This window comes from Triturus cristatus, chromosome 1_1, assembly GCF_964204655.1.
Source record: "Triturus cristatus chromosome 1_1, aTriCri1.1, whole genome shotgun sequence".
NCBI lineage: Eukaryota > Metazoa > Chordata > Amphibia > Caudata > Salamandridae > Triturus > Triturus cristatus.
Window position 1 is genome coordinate 401,598,086 of NC_140579.1, and position 20,333 is coordinate 401,618,418.

The following is a 20,333-nucleotide window of genomic DNA, read 5'->3' on the forward strand; positions in this document are numbered from 1 at the left end:
CATTTCAGCCATTTTCAGCCAGGTTTGCTTGAATCCAGTGGCAAAGTGAGCAAGGGACTCACGTCTAAGAATACCCTGCCAACTTATGGCGAACAAAGCGGTACAAAAGGGGGTGGGGATGGACGGAGCATCAGAACCAATCAAAAACTGACACCCAGTCAACAGATCTGGGTTTGATACATCACCGTTCTTTAGCCCTCTCTGCCACCCCAGTTCAGACGTGGCCACATGCAAATCAGTCTGATCCTGTGCCTCATGGGAACAGTCCAGTCCAAACTGCCAAGCAATGCCTTCCCTGGACCGGAAACAAGCTTCCTAGGACCGGTTTCTGGCATTTCAGCCGTCTTCAGCCAGACTTGCTTGAATCCAGTGGCAAAGTGAGCAAGGGACTTACGTCTGAGCATACCCTGCCAACTTATGGCAAACAAAGCGGTACAAAATGGTGTGTTGATGGACGGAGCATCAGAACCAATCAAACACTCACACCCAATCAACAGATCTGGGTTTGATCCATCACCGTTCTTTAGCTCACTCTGCCACCCCAGATCACACATGGCCATACACAAATCAGTCTGACCCTGTGCCTCATGGGAACAGTCCAGCCCGAACTGCCAAGCAATGCCTTCCCTGGACCGGAAACAAGCTTCCTAGGACCGGTTTCTGGCATTTCAGCCGTCTTCAGCCAGACTTGCTTGAATCCAGTGGCAAAGTGAGCAAGGGACTAACGTCTGAGCATACCCTGCCAACTTATGGCGAACAAAGCGGTACAAATGGGGGTGGTGATGGACAGAGCATCAGAACCAATCAAACACTCACATCCAGTCAACACATCTGGGTTTGATCCATCACCGTTCTTTAGCCCACTCTGCCACCCCAGTTCAGACATGACCATATGCAAATCAGTCTGACCATGTGCCTCATGGGAACAGTCTAGCCCGAACTGCCAAGCAATGCCTTCCCTGGACCGGAAACAAGCTTCCTAGGACCGGTTTCTGGCATTTCTGCCGTTTTCAGCCAGGCTTGCTTGAATCCTGTGGCAAAGTGACCAAGGGACTCACGTCTGAGCATACCCTGCCAACTTATGGCGAACAAAGCGGTACAAAAGGGAGTGGTGATGGACGGAGCATCAGAACCGATGAAACACTCACACCCAGTCAACAAATCTGGGTTTGATCCATCACCGTTCTTTAGCCCACTCTGCCAGCCCAGTTCAGACATGGCCATATGCAAATCAGTCTGACCCTGTGCCTCATGGGAACAGTCCAGCCCGAATTGCCAAGCATTGCCTTCCCCGGACAGGAAACAAGCTTCCTAGGACCTGTTTCTGGCATTTCAGCCATTTTCAGCCAGGCTTGCTTGAATCCAGTGGCAAAGTGATCAAGGGACTCAAGTCAGAGCATTCCCTGCCAACTTATGGCGAACAAAGCAGTACAAAAGGGGGTGGTGATGGACGGAGCATCAGAACCGATCAAACACTCACAACCAGTCAACAGATCTGTGTTTGATCCATCACCGTTCTTTAGCCCACTCTGCCACCCCAGTTCAGACATGGCCATATGCAAATCAGTTTGACCCTGTGCATAATGGGAACAGTGCAGCCCGACTGCCAAGCAATGCCTTCCCTGGACCGGAAACAAGCTTCCTACGACCGGTTTCTGGCATTTCACCCGTCTTCAATCAGGCTTGTTTGAATCCAGTGGCAAAGTGAGCAAGGGACTTACGTCTGAGCATACCCTGCCAACTTATGGTGAACAAAGCGGTACAAAAGGGGGTGGGGATGGACGGAGCATCAGAACCAATCATACACTCACACCCAGTCAACAGATCTGGGTTTGATCCATCACCATTCTTTAGCCCACTCTGCCACCCCAGTTCAGACATGGCCATATGCAAATCAGTCTGACCCTGTGCCTCATGGGAACAGTCCAGCCCAAACTGCCAAGCAATGCCTTCCCTGGACCGGAAACAAGCTTCATAGGACCGGTTTCTGGCATTTCAGCCGTCTTCAGCCAGGCTTGCTTCAATCCAGTGGCAAAGTGAGCAAGGGACTCACGTCTGAGCATACCCTGCCAACTTATGGCGAACAAAGCGGTACAAAAGGGGGTGGTGATGGACGGAGCATCAGAACCACTCAAACACTCACACCCAGTCAACAGATCTGGGTTTGATCCATTACCGTTCTTTAGCCCACTCTGCCACCCCAGTTCAGACATGGCCATATGCAAATCAGTCTGACCCTGTGCCTCATGGGACCAGTCCAGCCCAAACTGCCAAGCAATGCCTTCCCTGGACCGGAAACAAGCTTCCTAGGACCGGTTTCTGGCATTTCAGCTGTCTTCAGCCAGGCTTGCTTGAATCCAGTGGCAAAGTGAGCAAGGGACTCACGTCTGAGCATACCCTGCCAACTTATGGCGAACAAAGCGGTACAAAAGGGGGTGGTGATGGACGGAGCATCAGAACCAATCAAACACTCACACCCAGTCAACAGATCTGGGTTTGATCCATCACCGTTCTTTAGCCCACTCAGCCACCCAGGTTCAGACATGGCCATATGCAAATCAGTCTGACCCTGTGCCTCATGGGAACAGTCCAGCCCGAACTGCCAAGCAATGCCTTCCCTGGACCGGAAACAAGCTTCCTAGGCCCGGTTGCTGGCATTTCAGCCGTCTTCAGCCAGGCTTGCTTGAATCCAGTGGCAAAGAGAGCAAGGGACTCACGTCTGAGCATACCCTGCCAACTTATGGCGAACAAAGCGGTACAAAAGGGGGTGGTGATGGACGGAACATCAGAACCAATCAAAAACTCACACCCAGTCAACAGATCTGGGTTTGATACATCACCGTTCTTTAGCCCACTCTGCCACCCCAGTTCAGACATGGCCATACGCAAATCAGTCTGACCCTGTGCCTCATGGGAACAGTCCAGCCCGAACTGCCAAGCTATGCCTTCACTGTACCGGAAACAAGCTTCCTAGGACCGGTTTCTGGCATTTCAGCCGTCTTCAGCCAGGCTTGCTTGAATCCAGTGGCAAAGTGAGCAAGTGACTCACGTCTGAGCATACCCTGCCAACTTATGGCGAACAAAGCGGTACAAAAGGGGGTGGTGATGGACGGAGCATCAGAACCAATCAAACACTCACACCCAGTCAACAGATCTGGGTTTGAACCATCACCGTTCTTTAGCCCACTCTGCCACCCCAGTTCAGACATGGCCATATGCAAATCAGTCTGACCCTGAGCCTCATGGGAACAGTCCAGCCCGAACTGCCAAGCAATGCCTTCCCTGGACCGAAAAACAAGCTTCCTAGGACCGGTTTCTGGCATTTCAGCCATTTTCAGCCAGGCTTGCTTGAATCCTGTGGCAAAGTGAGCAAGGGACTCACGTCTGAGCATACCCTGCCAACTTATGGCGAACAAAGCGGTACAAATGGGGGTGGTGATGGACAGAGCATCATAACCAATCAAACACTCACACCCAGTCAACAAATCTGGGTTTGATCCATCACCGTTCTTTAACCCACTCTGCCACCCCAGTTGAGACATGGCCATATACAAATCAGTCTGACCCTGTGCCTCATGGGAACAGTCCAGCCCGAACTGCCAAGCAATGCCTTCGCTGGACCGGAAACAAGCTTCCTAGGACCGGTTTCTGGCATTTCAGCGGTCTTCAGCCAGGCTTGCTTGAATCCAGTGGCAAAGTGAGCAAGGTACTCACGTCTGACCATACCCTGCCAAATTATGGGGAACAAAGCGGTACAAAAGGGGTTAGTGATGGACGGAGCAACAGAACCAATCAAACACTCACACCCAGTCAACAGATCTGGGTTTGATCCATCACCGTTCTTTAGCCCACTCTGCCACCCCAGTTCATACATGGCCATATGCAAATCAATCGGACCCTGTGCCTCATGGGAACAGTCCAGCCCTAACTGCCAAGCAATGCCTTCCCTGGACTGGAAACAAGCTTCCTAAGACCGGTTTCTGGCATTTCAGCCGTCTTCAGCCAGGCTTGCTTGAATCCAGTGGCAAAGTGAGCAAGAGACTTACGTCTGAGCATACCCTGCCAACTTATGGCGAACAAAGCGGTACAAAAGGGGGTGGTGATGGACGGAGCATCAGAATCAATCAAACAATCATACCCAGTCAACAGATCTGGGTTTGATCCATCACCGTTCTTTAGCCCACTCTACCACCCCAGTTCAGACATGGCCATATGCAAATCAGTCCGACCCTGTGCCTCATGGGAACAGTCCAGCCCGAACTGCCAAGCAATGCCTTCCCTGGACCGGAAACAAGCTTCCTAGGACCGGTTTCTGGCATTTCAGCTGTCTTCAGCCAGGCTTGCTTGAATCCAGTGGCAAAGTGAGCAAGGGACTCACGTCTGAGCATACCCTGCCAACTTATGGCGAACAAAGCGGTACAAAAGGGGGTGGTGATGGACGGAGCATCAGAACCAATCAAACACTCACACCCAGTCAACAGATCTGGGTTTGATCCATCACCGTTCTTTAGCCCACTCAGCCACCCAGGTTCAGACATGGCCATATGCAAATCAGTCTGACCCTGTGCCTCATGGGAACAGTCCAGCCCGAACTGCCAAGCAATGCCTTCCCTGGACCGGAAACAAGCTTCCTAGGACCGGTTGCTGGCATTTCAGCCGTCTTCAGCCAGGCTTGCTTGAATCCAGTGGCAAAGAGAGCAAGGGACTCACGTCTGAGCATACCCTGCCAACTTATGTCGAACAAAGCGGTAAAAAAGGGGGTGGTGATGGACGGAGCATCAGAACCAATCAAACACTCACATCCAGTCAACACATCTGGGTTTGATCCATCACCGTTCTTTAGCCCACTCTGCCACCCCAGTTCAGACATGACCATATGCAAATCAGTCGGACCATGTGCCTCATGGGAACAGTCTAGCCCGAACTGCCAAGCAATGCCTTCCCTGGACCGGAAACAAGCTTTCTAGGACCAGTTTCTGGCATTTCAGCCGTCTTCAGCCAGGCTTGCTTGAATCCAGTGGCAAAGTGAGCAAGGGACTCACGTCTGAGCATACCCTGCCAACTTATGGCGAACAAAGCGGTACAAAAGGGGGTGGTGATGGACGGAACATCAGAACCAATCAAAAACTCACACCCAGTCAACAGATCTGGGTTTGATACATCACCGTTCTTAAGCCCTCTCTGCCACCCCAGTTCAGACATGGCCACATGCAAATCAGTCTGACCCTGTGCCTCATGGGAACAGTCCAGCCCAAACTGCCAAGCAATGCCTTCCCTGGACCGGAAACAAGCTTCCTAGGACCGGTTTCTGGCATTTCAGCCGTCTTCAGCCAGACTTGCTTGAATCCAGTGGCAAAGTGAGCAAGGGACTTACGTCTGAGCATACCCTGCCAACTTATGGCGAACAAAGCGGTACAAAAGGGGGTGGTGATGTACGGAGCATCAGAACCAATCAAACACTCACACCCAGTCAACAGATCTGGGTTTGATCCATCACCGTTCTTTAGCCCACTCTGCCACCCCAGTTCAGACATGGCCATACGCAAATCAGTCTGACCCTGTGCCTCATGGGAACAGTCCAGCCCGAACTGCCAAGCAATGCCTTCACTGTACCGGAAACAAGCTTCCTAGGACCGGTTTCTGGCATTTCAGCCGTCTTCAGCCAGGCTTGCTTGAATCCAGTGGCAAAGTGAGCAAGTGACTCACGTCTGAGCATACCCTGCCAAATTATGGCGAACAAAGCGGTACAAAAGGGGGTGGTGATGGACGGAGCATCAGAACCAATCAAACACTCACATCCAGTCAACAGATCTGGGTTTGAACCATCACCGTTCTTTAGCCCACTCTGCCACCCCAGTTCAGACATGGCCATATGCAAATCAGTCTGACCCTGAGCCTCATGGGAACAGTCCAGCCCGAACTGCCAAGCAATGCCTTCCCTGGACCGAAAAACAAGCTTCCTAGGACCGGTTTCTGGCATTTCAGCCATTTTCAGCCAGGTTTGCTTGAATCCAGTGGCAAAGTGAGCAAGGGACTCACGTCTGAGAATACCCTGCCAACTTATGGCGAACAAAGCGGTACAAAAGGGGGTAGTGATGGACGGAGCATCAGAACCAATGAAACACTCACACCCAGGCAACAAATCTGGGTTTGATCAATCACCGTTCTTTAGCCCACTCTGCCACCCCAGTTCAGACATGGCCATATGCAAATCAGTCTGACCCTGTGCCTCATGGGAACAGTCCAGCCCGAATTGCCAAGCAATGCCTTCCCCGGACGGGAAACAAGCTTCCTAGGACCGGTTTCTGGCATTTCAGCCGTTTTCAGCCAGGCTTGCTTGAATCCAGTGGCAAAGTGAGCAAGGGACTCAAGTCAGAGCATTCCCTGCCAACTTATGGCGAACAAAGCAGTACAAAAGGGGGTGGTGATGGACGGAGCATCAGAACCGATCAAACACTCACAACCAGTCAACAGATCTGGGTTTGATCCATCACCGTTCTTTAGCCCACTCTGCCACCCCAGTTCAGACATGGCCATATGCAAATCAGTTTGACCCTGTGCATCATGGGAACAGTCCAGCCCGACTGCCAAGCAATGCCTTCCCTGGACCGGAAACAAGCTTCCTACGACCGGTTTCTGGCATTTCACCCGTCTTCAGCCAGGCTTGTTTGAATCCAGTGGCAAAGTGAGCAAGGGACTTACGTCTGAGCATACCCTGCCAACTTATGGTGAACAAAGCGGTACAAAAGGGGGTGGGGACGGACGGAGCATCAGAACCAATCAAACACTCACATCCAGTCAACACATCTGGGTTTGATCCATCACCATTCTTTAGCCCACTCTGCCACCCCAGTTCAGACATGGCCATATGCAAATCAGTCTGACCCTGTGCCTCATGGGAACAGTCCAGCCCAAACTGCCAAGCAATGCCTTCCCTGGACCGGAAACAAGCTTCATAGGACCGGTTTCTGGCATTTCAGCCGTCTTCAGCCAGGCTTGCTTCAATCCAGTGGAAAAGTGAGCAAGGGACTCACGTCTGAGCATACCCTGCCAACTTATGGCGAACAAAGCGGTACAAAAGGGGGTGGTGATGGACGGAGCATCAGAACCAATCAAATACTCACACCCAGTCAACAGATCTGGGTTTGATCCATCACCGTTCTTTAGCCCACTCTGCCACCCCAGTTCAGACATGGCCATATGCAAATCAGTCTGACCCTGTGCCTCATGGGAACAGCCCAGCCCAAACTGCCAAGCAATGCCTTCCCTGGACCGGAAACAAGCTTCCTAGGACCGGTTTCTGGAATTTCAGCCGTCTTCAACCAGACTTGCTTGAATCCAGTGGCAAAGTGAGCAAGGGACTTACGTCTGAGCATACCCTGCCAACTTATGACGAACAAAGCGGTACAAAAGGGGGTGGTGATGGACGGAGCATCAGAACCAATCAAACACTCACATCCAGTCAACACATCTGGGTTTGATCCATCACCGTTCTTTAGCCCACTCTGCCACCCCAGTTCAGACATGACCATATGCAAATCAGTCTGACCATGTGCCTCATGGGAACAGTCTAGCCCGAACTGCCAAGCAATGCCTTCCCTGGACCGGAAACAAGCTTTCTAGGACCAGTTTCTGGCATTTCAGCTGTCTTCAGCCAGGCTTGCTTGAATCCAGTGGCAAAGTGAGCAAGGGACTCACGTCTGAGCATACCCTGCCAACTTATGGCGAACAAAGCGGTACAAAAGGGGGTGGTGATGGACGGAACATCAGAACCAATCAAAAACTCACACCCAGTCAACAGATCTGGGTTTGATACATCACCGTTCTTTAGCCCACTCTACCACCCCAGTTCAGACATGGCCATATGCAAATCAGTCCGACCCTGTGCCTCATGGGAACAGTCCAGCCCGAACTGCCAAGCAATGCCTTCCCTGGACCGGAAACAAGCTTCCTAGGACCGGTTTCTGCCATTTCAGCTGTCTTCAGCCAGGCTTGCTTGAAACCAGTGGCAAACTGAGCAAGCGACTCACGTCTGAGCATACCCTGCCAACTTATGGCGAACAAAGCGGTACAAAAGGGGGTGTTGATGGACGTAGCATCAGAACCACTCAAACACTCACACCCAGTCAACAGATCTGGGTTTGATCCATTACCGTTCTTTAGCCCACTCTGCCACCCCAGTTCAGACATGGCCATATGCAAATCAGTCTGACCCTGTGCCTCATGGGACCAGTCCAGCCCAAACTGCCAAGCAATGCCTTCCCTGGACCGGAAACAAGCTTCCTAGGACCGGTTTCTGGCATTTCAGCTGTCTTCAGCCAGGCTTGCTTGAATCCAGTGGCAAAGTGAGCAAGGGACTCACGTCTGAGCATATCCTGCCAACTTATGGCGAACAAAGCGGTACAAAAGGGGGTGGTGATGGACGGAGCATCAGAACCAATCAAACACTCACACCCAGTCAACAGATCTGGGTTTGATCCATCACCGTTCTTTAGCCCACTCAGCCACCCAGGTTCAGACATGGCCATATGCAAATCAGTCTGACCCTGTGCCTCATGGGAACAGTCCAGCCCGAACTGCCAAGCAATGCCTTCCCTCGACCGGAAACAAGCTTCCTAGGACCGGTTGCTGGCATTTCAGCCGTCTTCAGCCAGGCTTGCTTGAATCCAGTGGCAAAGAGAGCAAGGGACTCACGTCTGAGCATACCCTGCCAACTTATGGCGAACAAAGCGGTACAAAAGGGGGTGGTGATGGACGGAACATCAGAACCAATCAAAAACTCACACCCAGTCAACAGATCTGGGTTTGATACATCACCGTTCTTTAGCCCTCTCTGCCACCCCAGTTCAGACATGGCCACATGCAAATCAGTCTGACCCTGTGCCTCATGGGAACAGTCCAGCCCAAACTGCCAAGCAATGCCTTCCCTGGACCGGAAACAAGCTTCCTAGGACCGGTTTCTGGCATTTCAGCCGTCTTCAGCCAGACTTGCTTGAATCCAGTGGCAAAGTGAGCAAGGGACTTACGTCTGAGCATACCCTGCCAACTTATGGCGAACAAAGCGGTACAAAAGGGGGTGGTGATGGACGGAGCATCAGAACCAATCAAACACTCACACCCAGTCAACAGATCTGGGTTTGATCCATCACCGTTCTTTAGCCCACTCTGCCACCCCAATTCAGACATGGCCATACGCAAATCAGTCTGACCCTGTGCCTCATGGGAACAGTCCAGCCCGAACTGCCAAGCAATGCCTTTGTGACGCCCTGAACGTCTCAGGATCGTTTAACAGACACGACAATGAGGACGCAACCACTTGTGAAGGGTTAGTTCTTTTAATGAAGGCAAATAAAATACAAAGAACAAACAAAAGTTATAGTCACTGGAATCCTCCAGGCTAAGTACGTTACCAGCCCACAGCACGGATGGTCCTAACCGTCCTCTGCATATACGCCGATCCCGGCGTATGCCAACAGAGGGCAGAAATGAAATGGCCGACAATGCCAATCGGTAGGCTGTGAGGGGCACGAAGAGTGTTGGGGAGAATCGAGGAGTCAGGGAAACACCCAGCCGGGGTCTCTACCTGAAGGGAGCAGCCGCTCAACCTCTTCCTCAGACTGCACCGGGACGCGGAGTCACCTCCTGGTGATGCGTCACCGATACCCCAATCACAAGCAAGAAGACTGAACCGAGAGCAGCCGCTCGATCGATCCTGTGGACTTCCGAGTCTGTAACGCGGCAAACACCTCCTGGTGTGCGTTACAGCTGGCAGTCCCTGTGTCTCTGGTCGGGCTGGGAGTTACGACTCCAACCAGCAAAAGCGCCACTGCGCTTGGACTCAGCCGAGTCAAAAAGCGAAGCTCAATGGTTGACCGGTAGAGCTTCCGGGTCCTTCACAGGTGACGATGGGGCAAGACACGGCCCAGGGAGTAACGACTCGACCTACCTCCGTTCTTGCCTTACTGGAGCACCACTCCGGAACACTGCTCTTCACGAAGCAGGTACGTCGGTGTAAACACAGTATCCGACAGCCTTGTCCCTCCCGGTTCCTCCCTTTATAGGGCGTGTTTTCCTTGAGTTATGTAACAGCTCTCCTGTTTACATAAGGGCGTGTTTCCCTTGAGTTATGTAACAGCTCTCCTGTTTACATAAGGGCGTGTTTCCCTTGAGTTATGTAACAGCTCTCCTGTTTACATAAGGGCGTGTTTCCCTTGAGTTATGTAACAGCTCTCCTGTTTACATAAGGGCGTGTTTCCCTTGTATGACAGGAATTCTTGACAGTACATCCTCCCTCTCAGCGGCTCCCCACGGGTCCAGCGCTGGCAGGAAAACGCCGATGGAACAAGGAGACCAAGCGCGGAGCATGAACCCCTTCAGCCGGTTCCCATGAATGCTCCTCCGGGCCATAGCCTTTCCACGCAACCAGGTACCACAGCTTCCCCCTGCGCCATTTGGACGCCCGTATGCCCGACACTTCATACTCCACCTCCGACTCCACGCATACCGGCCTAGGTGTCCCAGACGGCTTGGAGGGTGCTGGTTTGAGCAATGATACATGAAAGACAGGGTGTATCCGCAATGACTGGGGCAAGCACACCTTCACGTTCACGGGACCCATACACTTGGTAATTCGATAGGGGCCCATGTACTTGGGATGGAACACACTGTTCTTTCGAAACCTCATGTTTCTTGTGGATATCCAGACGTAGTCTCCAGTGCGGTACAGTGGCCCGGGCCTTCTCTTCCTATCTGCCGCAGCCTTGTATCTTCTCTTGGCCTCTATTAGGACAGCCCTTGAGCGCATCAACGTGTCTTTTATGTGTGCCACCCTGTCCGCTGTGGCGGGAATCCTGTCCTCTCTGAACGGATGTAGAAATGGCAAGAACCTGGGATGTTGGCCATAGTTGCTATAGAACGGAGATGACTGTGTGGAGCTGTGAGTGGCGTTGTTATAGGCTATCTCTGCAACCCATAGCAAGTCGACCCATTCTTCCCTGCCCTGGTCCACAAAACATCGCAGATACTGTTTGAGCGTTTGGTTCAGGCGCTCGGTTTGGCCGTCCGTTTGAGGGTGGTAGCTGGTGGACAGGGCGGTCTTAACATGCAGCGCAGTGCACCAAGTCTTCCAGAATTGCGCAGTAAACTGCGATCCCCGGTCCGACACGATCACCCCAGGTAATCCATGCAGTCGTACCACATTCTTTAGGAGTAGTGACGCCAATTCCCCGGCCGTAGGGACTCTCTTGCAGGGGATGAAGTGCCCCATTTTCGTCAAGTAATCCACCACCACCAGTATTGCCGTCATCCCCTGGTCTACCGGTAGGCCCACCACGAAGTCCAGTGATATGCTATCCCATGGTCTATCCGGGGTCGGAAGTGGATGTAAGAGCCCTTGGGTTCGGCCATGGTCGGCCTTCATGGTAGCACACGTAGGACACTCCTGTCCCCACCTCCTGACATCCACTCTCATGGTTGGCCACCAGAAATGCCGTCCCATGCTAGCCACCGTTTTTTCAAAGCCCAAATGACCTGCGCATGGAGAGTCATGGCACCAGATGAATGCTTGTTTCCTTAGCCTAGGCGTGGGTATCAATAGGCACCTGCCCTTCAGGGGTATCCCGTCCTTCAGCTGCCATTCTCTGTGACTGAGGAGCCACCTCCGCCATGCGAATGACCTGATCCCTCTCTTTATTCCCCTCAGGAAAGTATCCGGTTGGATAACCCCCAATACCATCCTCGGGGAAATGATGGAACGCTTGGTTGCAGGCAATGGTTCCTTAACTGCAGATTGACGGGACAGGGCGTCCGCCTTCCGGTTTTCCGTCCCCGGCCGATATGTGATGCGGAAGTTGAACCCCGCAAAGAAGATCATCCACCGCAGCTGCCTGGGAGAAAGGTGTCTAGTGGCCGTCATGAACTGTAGGTTCCGATGGTCCGTGTACACCGATACCACATGTCTTGCCCCCATCAACCAATGCCTCCATTCGGTGAAGGCGTCCTTGATTGCGAGAAGCTCCTTCTCCGCAATATGGTAGTTGCGTTCGGCGTCGTTGAGTTTGCGGGACATGTACGCAACGGGATGAAGCACCCCTGTGTCGTGGTTGCGTTGGGACAAGATAGCCCCCAGCGCCACATCCGACGCGTCCGCTTCCACCACGTAGGGGAGATCCGGATCGGGGTGAGCCAACACCGGCGCCTTACCAAAGGCGCTTTTCAGGGCCTCAAAGGCTTTGTTCGCTTCAGGGGACCAGACAAACTCCTTGGACTTCCTCAGTAGCTGTGTGATTGGGGCCACCACTCCTGAAAATCCATCTATAAACCGCCTGTAAAAGTTGGCGAAGCCAATGAAACTTTGGACGTCCTTCACGCTTTGGGGCACCGGCCATTCTTTCACCGCCTTGATCTTTCGTTCTGCCATCTCCTGTCCCTCTGGACTCAGCATCACTCCGAGGAATTCCACGGATGTGACGTGGAAGTCACACTTGCTGAGTTTACAAAACAGCATGTTTTCCCTCAGCTTTTGGAGCACAGCTTTGACGTGGTGTACGTGCTCCTCCACACTGGACGAATAGAGGAGGATGTCGTCGATATATACGACCACGTAGATATCCAACTCCTCTCTGAATACCTCATTCAAAAAGTACTGAAAGGCTGCCGGGGCGTTGCACAGACCGAACGGCATGACGAGGTACTCAAAAAGGCCGAACCTGGTCTTAAAGGCGGTCTTCCACTCGTCTCCGTCCCTCATGCGCACCAGATGGTATGCCCCTTTCAAATCCAACTTGGTGTAGATACGAGCTTTCTTGACCTGTTCCAGAAGTACACTGATGAGAGGCAAGGGGTACCGATTTTTTATGGTTATCGCATTCAATGCCCTAAAGTCCACACAGGCTCTCAGCTCCCCATTAGCCTTCGGGATGAAGAAGAGTGGCGAGGCGGCCGGAGACTTGGACGGGCGGATGAATCCTAGCTTGAGGAGTTTATCCAGGTACCCCCGGAGATGCACGTTTTCAGGCTCCGTCAGGGCATACAGCCTGCCGCTGGGAACGCTGGCCCCTGGCACCAGGTCGATCTGGCAGTCAAACTGTCTATGTGGTGGTAGCACTTCCGCCTTCACCTCATCAAATACATCCTCAAAACTGTGATAAGCCTGGGGGAGAGCCACATCTTTTTCTGCCGCTGTAGCCACCGTCTGACTCCCGCTCTCATCTGCGTCAAGGGATTCCGTTCTTATTCCACAATGCAGGATGCAATACGGTGACGTCATTTCGATGCGATGTGTTGGCCAATCCACAAAGGGGTTGTGTTTCTGTAGCCACGGCAATCCCAATATGACGCCATATTGGGGCGCTCGGATGATGTTAAAATCGATTTGTTCCAAATGGTTCCTCCCATATCTCATCGGAAGGACCCCCGTGTGCTGTCCGATGGGCCCCGTCACCAATCGCCTTCCGTCTACCGCATAGACGTCTTCGGGTACTGCTTTGGGAAGAAGCACTAGCCCTAGCCTGCATGCCTCGTTGTGGTCCATAAACATGCCAGTGGCCCCTGAATCCACCATGGCCACAACGGGTATCCACTGGTCATGCACTCCCACGTGCACCGTGATAAACAGGTGTCGTTGTCCCTTAGTGACCGAGTTGGAAAGTGAAGGGATGGATGAGTGACTCCGAGATGCCCCTTCTCTGGTCTTGGAGTCCTCTAATTTTCCGCCGGTATGTCCACCACGGCTGTTACCGACCGGTTGGCCCGATAACGTGACGTCTTCGGTTTGGCAGGGCATTCACGTACGTAGTGGCCTTTTTTGCCACAATATAGGCACAATCCTTGTTTACGGCGTGACTCTTTCTCCGTGGCTGTGAGGCTCGCTCGTATTGCGCTGATGTCCATGGGTTCTCCCTTGGATGCGGTGGAAGTTTCAGGACTTCCCACCGTCACATAGGATGGAAGGGATTTTCCTTTTCTCCCATGATCCCCCTTTCTTTCACTTAGCCTATGTTCCAGCCGTAATACCAGGTTGATAAGGCCCTCACATGTCTTGGGTTGAGGGTCAATATGAGCCACGGCGTCCTTGAGCTCATCGCACAGCCCTTGATGGAAGAGCGCCGTCTGTTTAGCAACAGGCCACTTGGTTTCCGCAACCAGCCTTCGGAACGCGTTGAGATACTGCACCAGGTCGTTGGATCCCTGTCTCAACTCAAGCATTTCACGGTCCGCCGTGTACGAGTCAGCCCTTCTGTCGAATACCTTCAGGAATTCCTCGCGAAAAGCACCCCAATCACATAAGAGGGGGTCGTCCCTGCTCACCAGAGGTACGGCCCATTGTGCCGCGTTTCCAGCCAAATAGGATATAAGGAAAGCCACACGAGCCTGACTCGTGGGGAACGCCTTTGGTTTGCACGATAAATGTAGCGCCACTTGTGTGAGGAATACCTGCACTGTGTTAGGATCCCCACTGTACCTCTCTGGTGTTGCCAAGGGGATGGCTACCGGCATTTCCACTACTACCGCAGGGGTCTGGTTCGTGAGGGAGGTGCTGGGCGTGAGCGGGTCCAATTGGATAGCATCCAGTCTGGCTTTTACATCGGCTGTTTCTTGCCTAGAGGCAGCCACTTCAACTTGCATGGCCGCTAAAGCAGCCAGCACATCATCAAGTGTTGCCATGTCTGTTATCGACCGGGAGACAGTTAGTGTTATTAAGGTCGGATATTTTGTAACGCCCTGAACGTCTCAGGATCGTTTAACAGACACGACAATGAGGACGCAACCACTTGTGAAGGGTTAGTTCTTTTAATGAAGGCAAATAAAATACAAAGAACAAACAAAAGTTATAGTCACTGGAATCCTCCAGGCTAAGTACGTTACCAGCCCACAGCACGGATGGTCCTAACCGTCCTCTGCATATACGCCGATCCCGGCGTATGCCAACAGAGGGCAGAAATGAAATGGCCGACAATGCCAATCGGTAGGCTGTGAGGGGCACGAAGAGTGTTGGGGAGAATCGAGGAGTCAGGGAAACACCCAGCCGGGGTCTCTACCTGAAGGGAGCAGCCGCTCAACCTCTTCCTCAGACTGCACCGGGACGCGGAGTCACCTCCTGGTGATGCGTCACCGATACCCCAATCACAAGCAAGAAGACTGAACCGAGAGCAGCCGCTCGATCGATCCTGTGGACTTCCGAGTCTGTAACGCGGCAAACACCTCCTGGTGTGCGTTACAGCTGGCAGTCCCTGTGTCTCTGGTCGGGCTGGGAGTTACGACTCCAACCAGCAAAAGCGCCACTGCGCTTGGACTCAGCCGAGTCAAAAAGCGAAGCTCAATGGTTGACCGGTAGAGCTTCCGGGTCCTTCACAGGTGACGATGGGGCAAGACACGGCCCAGGGAGTAACGACTCGACCTACCTCCGTTCTTGCCTTACTGGAGCACCACTCCGGAACACTGCTCTTCACGAAGCAGGTACGTCGGTGTAAACACAGTATCCGACAGCCTTGTCCCTCCCGGTTCCTCCCTTTATAGGGCGTGTTTTCCTTGAGTTATGTAACAGCTCTCCTGTTTACATAAGGGCGTGTTTCCCTTGAGTTATGTAACAGCTCTCCTGTTTACATAAGGGCGTGTTTCCCTTGAGTTATGTAACAGCTCTCCTGTTTACATAAGGGCGTGTTTCCCTTGAGTTATGTAACAGCTCTCCTGTTTACATAAGGGCGTGTTTCCCTTGTATGACAGGAATTCTTGACAGCCTTCACTGTACCGGAAACAAGCTTCCTAGGACCGGTTTCTGGCATTTCAGCCGTCTTCAGCCAGGCTTGCTTGAATCCAGTGGCAAAGTGAGCAAGTGACTCACGTCTGAGCATACCCTGCCAACTTATGGCGAACAAAGCGGTACAAAAGGGGGTGGTGATGGACGGAGCATCAGAACCAATCAAACACTCACACCCAGTCAACAGATCTGGGTTTGATCCATCACCGTTCTTTAGCCCACTCAGCCACCCAGGTTCAGACATGGCCATATGCCAATCAGTCTGACCCTGTGCCTCATGGGAACAGTCCAGCCAGAACTGCCAAGCAATGCCTTCCCTGGTCCGGAAACAAGCTTCCTAGGACCGGTTTCTGGCATTTCAGCCGTTTTCAGCCAGGCTTGCTTGAATCCTGTGGCAAAGTGACCAAGGGACTCACGTCTGAGCATACCCTGCCAACTTATCGCGAACAAAGCGGTACAAAAGGGGGTGGTGATGGACGGAACATCAGAACCAATCAAAAACTCACACCCAGTCAACAGATCTGGGTTTGATACATCACCGTTCTTTAGCCCTCTCTGCCACCCCAGTTCAGACATGGCCATATGCCAATCAGTCTGACCCTGTGCCTCATGGGAACAGTCCAGCCCAAACTGCCAAGCAATGCCTTCCCTGGACCGGAAACAAGCTTCCTAGGACCGGTTTCTGGCATTTCAGCCGTCTTCAGCCAGACTTGCTTGAATCCAGTGGCAAAGTGAGCAAGGGACTTACGTCTGAGCATACCCTGCCAACTTATGGCGAACAAAGCGGTACAAAAGGGGGTGGTGATGGACGGAGCATCAGAACCAATCAAACACTCACACCCAGTCAACAGATCTGGGTTTGATCCATCACCGTTCTTTAGCCCACTCTGCCACCCCAGTTCAGACATGGCCATACGCAAATCAGTCTGACCCTGTGCCTCATGGGAACAGTCCAGCCCGAACTGCCAAGCAATGCCTTCACTGTACCGGAAACAAGCTTCCTAGGACCGGTTTCTGGCATTTCAGCCGTCTTCAGCCAGGCTTGCTTGAATCCTGTGGCAAAGTGACCAAGGGACTCACGTCTGAGCATACCCTGCCAACTTATGGCGAAAAAAGCGGTACAAAAGGGAGTGGTGATGGACGGAGCATCAGAACCAATCAAACACTCACACCCAGTCAACAGATCTGGGTTTGAACCATCACCGTTCTTTAGCCCACTCTGCCAACCCAGTTCAGACATGGCCATATGCAAATCAGTCTGACCCTGAGCCTCATGGGAACAGTCCAGCCCGAACTGCCAAGCAATGCCTTCCCTGGACCGAAAAACAAGCTTCCTAGGACCGGTTTCTGGCATTTCAGCCATTTTCAGCCAGGTTTGCTTGAATCCAGTGGCAAAGTGAGCAAGGGACTCACGTCTAAGAATACCCTGCCAACTTATGGCGAACAAAGCGGTACAAAAGGGGGTGGGGATGGACGGAGCATCAGAACCAATCAAAAACTGACACCCAGTCAACAGATCTGGGTTTGATACATCACCGTTCTTTAGCCCTCTCTGCCACCCCAGTTCAGACGTGGCCACATGCAAATCAGTCTGATCCTGTGCCTCATGGGAACAGTCCAGTCCAAACTGCCAAGCAATGCCTTCCCTGGACCGGAAACAAGCTTCCTAGGACCGGTTTCTGGCATTTCAGCCGTCTTCAGCCAGACTTGCTTGAATCCAGTGGCAAAGTGAGCAAGGGACTTACGTCTGAGCATACCCTGCCAACTTATGGCAAACAAAGCGGTACAAAATGGTGTGTTGATGGACGGAGCATCAGAACCAATCAAACACTCACACCCAATCAACAGATCTGGGTTTGATCCATCACCGTTCTTTAGCTCACTCTGCCACCCCAGATCACACATGGCCATACACAAATCAGTCTGACTCTGTGCCTCATGGGAACAGTCCAGCCCGAACTGCCAAGCAATGCCTTCCCTGGACCGGAAACAAGCTTCCTAGGACCGGTTTCTGGCATTTCAGCCGTCTTCAGCCAGACTTGCTTGAATCCAGTGGCAAAGTGAGCAAGGGACTAACGTCTGAGCATACCCTGCCAACTTATGGCGAACAAAGCGGTACAAATGGGGGTGGTGATGGACAGAGCATCAGAACCAATCAAACACTCACATCCAGTCAACACATCTGGGTTTGATCCATCACCGTTCTTTAGCCCACTCTGCCACCCCAGTTCAGACATGACCATATGCAAATCAGTCTGACCATGTGCCTCATGGGAACAGTCTAGCCCGAACTGCCAAGCAATGCCTTCCCTGGACCTGAAACAAGCTTCCTAGGACCGGTTTCTGGCATTTCTGCCGTTTTCAGCCAGGCTTGCTTGAATCCTGTGGCAAAGTGACCAAGGGACTCACGTCTGAGCATACCCTGCCAACTTATGGCGAACAAAGCGGTACAAAAGGGAGTGGTGATGGACGGAGCATCAGAACCGATGAAACACTCACACCCAGTCAACAAATCTGGGTTTGATCCATCACCGTTCTTTAGCCCACTCTGCCAGCCCAGTTCAGACATGGCCATATGCAAATCAGTCTGACCCTGTGCCTCATGGGAACAGTCCAGCCCGAATTGCCATGCATTGCCTTCCCCGGACAGGAAACAAGCTTCCTAGGACCTGTTTCTGGCATTTCAGCCATTTTCAGCCAGGCTTGCTTGAATCCAGTGGCAAAGTGATCAAGGGACTCAAGTCAGAGCATTCCCTGCCAACTTATGGCGAACAAAGCAGTACAAAAGGGGGTGGTGATGGACGGAGCATCAGAACCGATCAAACACTCACAACCAGTCAACAGATCTGTGTTTGATCCATCACCGTTCTTTAGCCCACTCTGCCACCCCAGTTCAGACATGGCCATATGCAAATCAGTTTGACCCTGTGCATAATGGGAACAGTGCAGCCCGACTGCCAAGCAATGCCTTCCCTGGACCGGAAACAAGCTTCCTACGACCGGTTTCTGGCATTTCACCCGTCTTCAATCAGGCTTGTTTGAATCCAGTGGCAAAGTGAGCAAGGGACTTACGTCTGAGCATACCCTGCCAACTTATGGTGAACAAAGCGGTACAAAAGGGGGTGGGGATGGACGGAGCATCAGAACCAATCATACACTCACACCCAGTCAACAGATCTGGGTTTGATCCATCACCATTCTTTAGCCCACTCTGCCACCCCAGTTCAGACATGGCCATATGCAAATCAGTCTGACCCTGTGCCTCATGGGAACAGTCCAGCCCAAACTGCCAAGCAATGCCTTCCCTGGACCGGAAACAAGCTTCATAGGACCGGTTTCTGGCATTTCAGCCGTCTTCAGCCAGGCTTGCTTCAATCCAGTGGCAAAGTGAGCAAGGGACTCACGTCTGAGCATACCCTGCCAACTTATGGCGAACAAAGCGGTACAAAAGGGGGTGGTGATGGACGGAGCATCAGAACCACTCAAACACTCACACCCAGTCAACAGATCTGGGTTTGATCCATTACCGTTCTTTAGCCCACTCTGCCACCCCAGTTCAGACATGGCCATATGCAAATCAGTCTGACCCTGTGCCTCATGGGACCAGTCCAGCCCAAACTGCCAAGCAATGCCTTCCCTGGACCGGAAACAAGCTTCCTAGGACCGGTTTCTGGCATTTCAGCTGTCTTCAGCCAGGCTTGCTTGAATCCAGTGGCAAAGTGAGCAAGGGACTCACGTCTGAGCATACCCTGCCAACTTATGGCGAACAAAGCGGTACAAAAGGGGGTGGTGATGGACGGAGCATCAGAACCAATCAAACACTCACACCCAGTCAACAGATCTGGGTTTGATCCATCACCGTTCTTTAGCCCACTCAGCCACCCAGGTTCAGACATGGCCATATGCAAATCAGTCTGACCCTGTGCCTCATGGGAACAGTCCAGCCCGAACTGCCAAGCAATGCCTTCCCTGGACCGGAAACAAGCTTCCTAGGCCCGGTTGCTGGCATTTCAGCCGTCTTCAGCCAGGCTTGCTTGAATCCAGTGGCAAAGAGAGCAAGGGACTCACGTCTGAGCATACCCTGCCAACTTATGGCGAACAAAGCGGTACAAAAGGGGGTGGTGATGGACGGAACATCAGAACCAATCAAAAACTCACACCCAGTCAACAGATCTGGGTTTGATACATCACCGTTCTTTAGCCCACTCTGCCACCCCAGTTCAGACATGGCCATACGCAAATCAGTCTGACCCTGTGCCTCATGGGAACAGTCCAGCCCGAACTGCCAAGCAATGCCTTCCCTGGACCGAAAAACAAGCTTCCTAGGACCGGTTTCTGGCATTTCAGCCATTTTCAGCCAGGTTTGCTTGAATCCAGTGGCAAAGTGAGCAAGGGACTCACGTCTGAGAATACCCTGCCAACTTATGGCAAACAAAGCGGTACAAAAGGGGGTGGTGATGGACAGAGCTTCAGAACCAATGAAACACTCACACCCAGGCAACAAATCTGGGTTTGATCAATCACCGTTCTTTAGCCCACTCTGCCACCCCAGTTCAGACATGGCCATATGCAAATC